Below are 8,312 nucleotides of genomic sequence, written 5' to 3'. Positions count from 1 at the left end.
TCCAATGCTGGAACAGCTAGCAGTTACTTAGCTGAGGGAGCAACACACCCAGTTCTCAATCGAGAAGGGGACTCGACCTACAGCATGTTCCAATGATGGAACGGCTAGCAGTAATTTACCTTAGCTGAGGGAGCACAACACCCAGCTCTCAACGAGAGGGGGCTCAACCTACAGCACGATCGTTAGAAATCAGAAGGGTAAGCGTACTGCAAGCTAGCCAAAAAACTCAGCACATCAGAGAGGCGGAGGAAGGGCCTAGTTCGCCTGATACTGCTGGTTCCAGGTACTCTGGGAAAACAGAGGACTCAACACTCACGTGAGAGGAGAACTCCGAAACCCTTACCATACAGGATTTCAGAAAAGTGCGCAAACTATAACGTGCTCAGCGTGCCCACTTACCACTATGTGGATTTTAGAAAGTGTGCAAAGTGCTCAGCGTGCCCACTTACCACTATGTGGATTTTAGAAAGTGCGCAAAGTGTTCAGCGTGCACACTTACCACCATGTGGATTTCAGAAAATGCACAAAGCTTAGCGTGTGCACTTACCATAGCATGGATTTAAGAGCTTCCCAAGCATCTGTTCACAGATACCTGGAAGTACTGAGCCAAACGGGAGAGGCAAGCTCAAATAAAACACCCAACGCGAGGGGAGCACTGCCTGAGACAGCATTACACAAGAAGGTTCTCGCAAATGCCACCTATACTTCCCGCTCAATGCCTCAGCAAGAGGGGATATCCTGGTGACAAGGAAGCCCCTCAGGGCAGCCTAGATACAGTGTACCAGACAGGGCAGCCTGAAAGCATAAGGCAAGAACGGCACGCTTCAAACATAACGGTCAGTGAAGACGAAGAAGAGGATGATGTGTTCTTCTGGCGCCTATTTATACTATAGTTGCACTGGTAGTGACGTCATGGCTGTTGCCGGCCAACATGTTGTTGGTGTTTTTTCAATGTATGCTTCAGACACGGGTCACGACGAGGCGTTCCCCATAGCGACCCCTAGAGGACGCAGTTCGAAGTTCCCTTGAAAGGGAATCGATAATTTTGACACATACAATGTATTTTTGGCTATTGCTACAAACATACCTGTCCTACTTAAGACTTAAGGTTCAGGGTCACATATCAGAATCAAGAAAACAACAATGCCATGTTATAAGCTGTAAAAGTTTTTTTTTACCTATACCAGCACATTGAGCACAACTATTAAGGCAACAAGCAGACCAATTGCCAATAGGGATGCGATGACGGCCCACACACATATGCCACTACAGCTGCACAAGCGATGCTGCATGAAAAACTTGGCCTTGCGCAGGCGGGCTGCTGTTAGTGGAGGGTAACGGGCGTCATTCAAACTCTCCATAGCAAAAGACTTGATGAGACAGGCACGATGGTGACTCAGCTGGTCAAACGTGTGTCTCCCATGATATCTGCCCATTCCACTGTTTCCTTAAATAGAGTGAGAGTGAAAAAAATTGATAGGTTGAGACAAACAGATAAATATCTCAGATCAATATACTGCATAATTCAATATACTTATTTAAGAGCAGGCTATTGTAATATATAAATAGAGTTAAATGTAATTTAATATAACAGCTTCTGTTCATTTTAGCAAGATATCAAATTGTATGTATTTACCCTTATATACAATGTCCTAATTTAAGTGATTTCTAATCATATTTATATAATGGTCTAATTTAATAGTTGTAATAGTGCAAATTCATCCTAAACATTACTTGTCTTGAGTGTATTTACGTCTTATTGGTTGGCTTACCTACACCTCCAAAAGGTAAAGTATCGACAGTGTAATGCATCAAGACATAATTAACAGTCACTCCTCCACTGCTGGTTTCAGTTAACATTCACTTAATCACCTAAATTGAAAAAAAAAAGTAAAGTTCACTTGGACATATTGAAACTGACTTAAAATGTTATTTTATTCTGCCTTCCAAAAAAACACTGGTAATGAAAAGAATACCGTTTTATCAGAGGAAAACACATAGCGCGCCAATGGCTTTTCTCTTGCATTGATCAAATGTATGGCCTCACTCAAGTCATTAACAGTGATGATTGGCAGCAGTGGTCCAAAGATTTCTTCTTGCATGATTTTGAAATGGGGTAAAACATTCTTCAGAACCGTAGGAGCTGGTGGTGAAGAAAAATGCATGTTTTTGATTTACTATAACTCAACTGATAAACCTCATGACTTTATTACTGGCAATAAAAATGGTCCTTACCTATGTAACATTGTGAGCGATCACTCTCTCCTCCAAGAGCAATAGTGCATTCATTCATTAGAGCCAATACTCTGTCAAAGTGACGTGTATTAATGATTCGGCAATAATCTGGAGAGCTTTTAGGGTCCTTATGGTAGAACTCCTGAAATGAGTTAAGATTCTAGGTCCTGTCTTACTATCAACATGCACATGGATTACAATTTTTTTGTAAAAAAAGTATGCACCAGTAGTGTTTTTTGAATCTCTTCAACTATCCTGTCCTGGATGCTTGGCTCACACAGAATGTAGTCAGGGGCAATGCACATCTGGCCACAATTTGCAAACTTCCCCCAGGTTATTCGTCTGATATAAAGACATTTGGAAATCTGTTATTTCAGCTGATAATGTTTCCCAGAGCTTTAAATTAGATGTCTTAAGTCCTAAAGTCCCAAGATTTTAGGACTTGAAAATGAAAATTCTGTCATTATTTACTCACTCTCATGAAGACTTTCATGTGGATTTTTTTCTTTCAATTAAAGTCAATGGGGTCGAAAATAATATTGGATCCCATCGATTTACATTGCATAGACAAATCAACACTGAGACATTTTTTAGTTTGTTTTGCATAGAATAAGAAAATCAAACAGGTTTGGAACAACCTAAAGGGGAGTAAATTATGAATTTTCATTTTTGGCTGAACCATCCCATAAAACTGTATACTACCGGCATCCCACAACAATGTCACAGTTCTTGTCAACATAACAGGGGCTTTTTCCACCCAGTTCTAAAGTCACTGGTGTGAGATGACGAGCTGCAGCTTCCATAACCAGTTTCCCAACCGTGCTGCTCCCAGTGTAGAAGATGTGGTCGAAACGCTGCTTCAGCAGCTCCTGGGTCTCTAGAACCCTTCCTGTCACCACTTGATACATCTCCTAAAATGATCCAAATGTTTGTCAAACTGTTCTCAAAACCTTGAACAACAAACATGAGACTGAATTATAGAAACAAAATGAGCACCTTATCCAGATATAGAGGAAGCAGTTCTTTCATAAGTCTAGCAGAGTGCTCACTCAGCTCCGACGGTTTCAACACAGCTGCGTTGCCTAAACAACAAAAGTGGAAAACAGTGTGGAGTTGAAATCTCATTTGGTGTTGGTGAAGCTTCTTGGTGAAGCTAAAAGAGATTAAAAGTTAACATGAAATCAAAATTGACAATTAATTTCTTAATTCACATTCCTAGTCTTTAATCTTTCTTCAAAATGTGATAACTTGTGCCACTTTTAAAACAAATGCATAATTCAGTCATGAAACTCTTCAGAGAAGTTGACTGGTTGTTCAAAGCCAGCAGTGCAATCACAATTGACCTCTCATTCCTTTTTTTCGTTGTTTTTATAGGCTTTTTATGCCTTTTATAGATAGGACAGTTGGGAGACAACAGAAAAGCACCGGGAGGAGAGAGGGGAACAGGATCGGCAAAGGACCTCGACACGGGAATTGAACTCGGGTCGCCATGACCACAATTGCGCTGTACGTCAGCCAACTAACCATGAGGCTATTGGCGACAGGATCTCTCACTCCAATCTACGCAACCTTGTTATTTCCATCTCAACCTCAGCCAGCTCAGTACTGCGCAGCATTAGAATTTGCTTTAGTCTAGATCTGCTACAAGGGTTCTCCTGACCTTACCTTGTATCCTAATTCCTGTAATTCTGAGCAAGCTTCATTCATGCCAGCAGCACAAGCTGAGCAAGATCTTGTCTAACAAGATCAATCCTTCCTACACCTATCACTAAAATGTATTCTGAGAGTTGTCATAATTAGACAAGCTTTATCAACTTTCATCACCTCCTACTGTATTTATCATTGTTTTATAATCCAATTTATTCCCAATAGATAAAATCAAGTCCCGCTCAACATTTTCTTCTGTTTGTACATGCTTTATATTGTGGAAGTAGCATGGCTGAACACATCATTTCATGTTGGGTGTAATTATTAAAAAAATCCTACTACCCACTGCAATAGCTCCAACCAGGGGCTGCAGGATCATGGCCCAAGAGTAGTTCCAGGTTCCAATTATCAGCACAACACCCAAAGGCTTAGGCTTTATGTAAACATCATCCAGTGTGCTGTTGAGATTCTTCTTCACAGGCCGAGGAGCTGCCCAGTCTGCCATGTCGCTTTCCACCAACTTGATGTCATTCTCGATGCTGATCAGTTCAAAGAGTGAAGTGTTATATGTATTCTGTTTGATGACAGTGACAATAAAGTTTTAGCATTCAGTAAAACTGAATGACTTTGATGGCAATAAAAACATTCAGTGTTGCTAACTTGCTACTGAATGAATATTTTATAGCTTTAAAGGAAACGGTCAAAATGGCTGCCTTACCCTGTTGAGGTCTTGTTTTAGAGCTTGCTCGATGTCTGCTTGGCGTTCAGTGATGAGGCGGTGCAGGGGCTCTGTGCTGCTGTTTTCTGTACTGCAGGAGTCTGGATCTGCCTGACTGGAAGACTTCCCTCAGCCCATCCACAACCTGCTTCTCCATTTGTACAGGTCTAAATTATATATTTCCTGCAGGTTTGAGCAGAAAAAAAAGTTATATTTCTTAAAAGTCAACTAAAATTCCAATGAGAAAACAGAATATTCTGTATGAATATTCAGTACAGAGGGTAGCCAAATCTGGTCATCTTTAGACTGATCATGAGCAAACGCTTCGTTTTCTACAAAGTCCCTCCTTCTGACAACATAGCAAAGTCAGAATTACCTCCTCTCCCAGGTTCACGAAACGGTCGTCCATAAAATGCATTGCTGTTCTGTTGTAAGTAATCTTAAAGATTCCTAAATTCATCTACTTTCGGAAGGCCAAATAAAGGGCTTTTGCTTTCGCCTAGAAACACGCAGCTTCTCCCCGACATGGCTGCTTCAACACTAACTGCGGTTACTGAAACCACGCCTTCTTTCTTTGCATGCACATTTGGGCAAATATTTCCACATAGTGAGGTAGGTATGTGGGGGCGCGTTAGAACGACCCGTTTTAGGGGGGCGTGGCAGAGTCTTAACTTTGATAAAGGATATCTCTTTGGTTTTGAGACTTTAGTCTTTGCAACTTCAGGGATCTTATCTATGCACAATCAGCTTGTAACACTCCAAAGAGAAAGGAAAACTTGAAATCGCATCATATGACCCCTTTAAGATTTCTTGATTAAAATGCTTTATGAAAAAATCTTTCTTCATTGTGGAACTTTATCTTTAACCAGCTTGGTGTGGCTTTTCTTTCCTATGTGTAACTAATAGATAAAATACCTGTGAAACTCTGCCTTTCATCATCATATGTTTGGTTATTATACATTTTTGTTACAAAGAAAGTTAAAAGAAATTTGCATAATATTATCGCCGGATCGGCTTTCACCGTGGACGAAGTGGAGTCCAGTCCGGGATCGTCACATGTTGTTGCTGCAAGCCTGCCGGACGCTCCTTCGTTGAATTCGCTGGCCGCGCCGTTCTCAAACTCGCCCGCCTCTGCTCACTCTAGCCGCTGTGTGTTTCGTTGTGAAAGCGAAACTACTTTGTTTCACAAATGCAGACATGGTTTTATGTTTATGCAACGCAACGCGTAAAAGACAGTATAAGTCATTATAATCCGTAATTATGTCCCCACTGGATGCAACAAATGCCTCGTTTATAATGGGTTTTAATGTTTTTGTCTCGTCGCTCTGGCCGGGACACACCATCACAGTATGGTAAGAAGCATAACATTTCCGTCACACGCTTGAGGTATTCGGCCAATCACAACGCACTGGATAGCTGGCCAATCAGAGCACACCTGTTATCTCAGGCCGATGAGTTTTGTAAAAATCGACGCGTTTCAGAAAGGCGGGGCATAGAGGAGAAACAATAATGTACAGTATGTGGAAAATAATGTGTTTTTTTAACCTTAAACCGCATGACCTCTTTAAGTCATATTCATGAAAAAAAAATAGTTTTTTTTAGGACTCTGATGTCCTAAGAGTAATGTTGTCGTAATATCCTAATATCTTTTCAATGTTTAGGGGTAATGTACTCCCTCATGACTGGTGTCAGTGCTATAAAGTGAAGCATCAGCTTCAGCTTTCACCTGTTGTTTATCCCAGCGTTTACCCCCACGTCACTAGCTCCGCCCTTGCGCCACAGCTCGTGACCGGAAGAGAAGATGAGTCGTTTTGAGGGGGAGGGGAGGTTAACGTTTTTGATTAAAGATTATGAGGGCACATGAATTTAAAAAAAAAACAATGAAGTGCACAAATAAATTATTTATAATAAACACTACAGTATTCCATTAAAAAATAAGAATTTTCAATGTTGATTTCATGGTGACTTTAATAAAATATAATTTAAATATGATATGCATAAAATATTGTAGTTTCATCTGTATTATGACATGTTTTATTGAGTTTGTACCATAGATTGTATAAAAACCAAAGACTGATAAAAACAGACATTATTAGGGAACAACCGTAGTTAGACAGTTCTGGTCACGTGACCGTTTAGAACTCACGAGCAAAGGTTCACAAAAATCAACTTTCATTCATAGTTGCCATTGCGGTTTAAAATTCACCAAGAAGGCTTTTAGACTCTTTAAACTCAAAAGTTGGTCACAAATGTTACTGCTGGGAATAAGTGAGTTTAAAACAAGCTGCACGTTTATGGAGATACTACAACAACAACATTTACATTTTACGAGACTAAGCAGTTTGTTCATGTTTAGACAGTCGTTCGCGTGAACAAAGCAAATGTATAAAACATTAGGAAATCTGTTTGTAAGAGTCATGTAACCATTCGAGAAACATATAAACTCCCTTCGTATCTTGTCTAATACTTACATAAACTCGTTTGTAAAGGTTCAGCTGTGCCGAATTCTGCACCCCTGACAGATTATGCACCCCCTCGTTGAAGTCGCTACCTGATTGCCTAATCCTAACCCCACCCCTAATCCTAGCCCCTCCCCCACACCTACTCCTAAACCTACCTAGGGGGTGCATACTCTGGCAGGGTGCAGATTTCGGCGCGGGATATCGTGACAGCAGCATTTATATACAGTATGTGATGTTCATCAGAGGGCGGCGCATCGGTACAGCTAAACCTACAGGACACAAGTCCACTTACGATAGTACATTATCTGCTCTTTATAAAGTAATATGGGATGATATTAGGCTCAAAATGATTAATAGATGCACGCACAATTAGCCATGTACTGCATATATTTTATACATGTATTTTACTAACCACAAACAAATACCTTTCAATTTGAGTCTGGAATTCTGGATTAAATGATTGCGCAGCGATTTGTACAAATACAGACATGTTTGCGAATAAAAATGTTCTGTTCTGCATTAATATATCATAAATTGCTCATGCAAAAAGGAATCTGTGCATATGTGGATCAGGTGACACGCGTGCATTAATTGATGTCTAGTTCGAGTCGATCTTGTTCGGTTCATTTGGATTTTGAGACTTTATTTTCGCAGTTTACAGCATTTCACATCCTTCGTTTTTTCTTCTTCTGTAATTCAACGGCACGTTGTCAGTTATTCCTTCCTTGTATTATTATTATTAATATTATTATTAAAAGGGCTATTATAGTCGCTCATTTAAGCCATCAGTAATCGTACGTTTATATTTAAACTATTAAATTAACTTAAACTAAACTATGCTAAACGAGTGTTTTATAGGCTATAGCCTATTCCGCGCTCAAGCGGATCGCATAAATAGCTAGAACATATTATTTAGGCTACTTATTATTATTAAACTGTTTTCTGAGTCAGTGTTGGCTGCAATGAAGTTGACTGATGAACGAGTTTATTCTCGATATTTAATTATTTTTATTCTCAATATTTTATTTCTACATTTTTCTGGATATTTAATTAGTTTAATCTCGCATTATAGGCTAATGACTTTATTCTGGAGATAATCCTCTTCCTACTCTCTTATTTGACACGAATCCAAATGTTTCCATATTCACAATGTTGGCTATTTTAATTTGAATGCAACAGACTATTATTTATTAGGTCTATGTAAACCAGGCTTTGTACTTAACCCGCTTTCCAAAAAAAATAAATAAATA

The 8,312-nt window shown here is 39.7% G+C and overlaps 1 long non-coding RNA gene and 1 pseudogene across 1 annotated transcript in view; one reads left to right on the top strand and one right to left on the bottom strand.

Annotated features, from left to right (window-relative positions):
- LOC107586308 (uncharacterized) overlaps positions 1-8,312 on the top strand; it is a 19,240-nt gene that overhangs the window by 10,695 nt on the left and 233 nt on the right. Inside the window, exon 2 of the long non-coding RNA XR_001609346.1 lies at positions 5,796-5,800. This is a non-coding gene — a long non-coding RNA (uncharacterized lncRNA). The remainder of the gene's footprint in view (positions 1-5,795; positions 5,801-8,312) is intronic.
- LOC107586307 (fatty aldehyde dehydrogenase-like) lies at positions 2,887-7,123 on the bottom strand (annotated as a pseudogene).

This window comes from Sinocyclocheilus grahami, unplaced genomic scaffold (genome assembly GCF_001515645.1).
Source record: "Sinocyclocheilus grahami isolate Dianchi unplaced genomic scaffold, SAMN03320097.WGS_v1.1 scaffold79.1, whole genome shotgun sequence".
NCBI classification, from domain to species: domain Eukaryota; kingdom Metazoa; phylum Chordata; class Actinopteri; order Cypriniformes; family Cyprinidae; genus Sinocyclocheilus; species Sinocyclocheilus grahami.
This window is presented reverse-complemented; position numbering and strand designations above follow the sequence as displayed.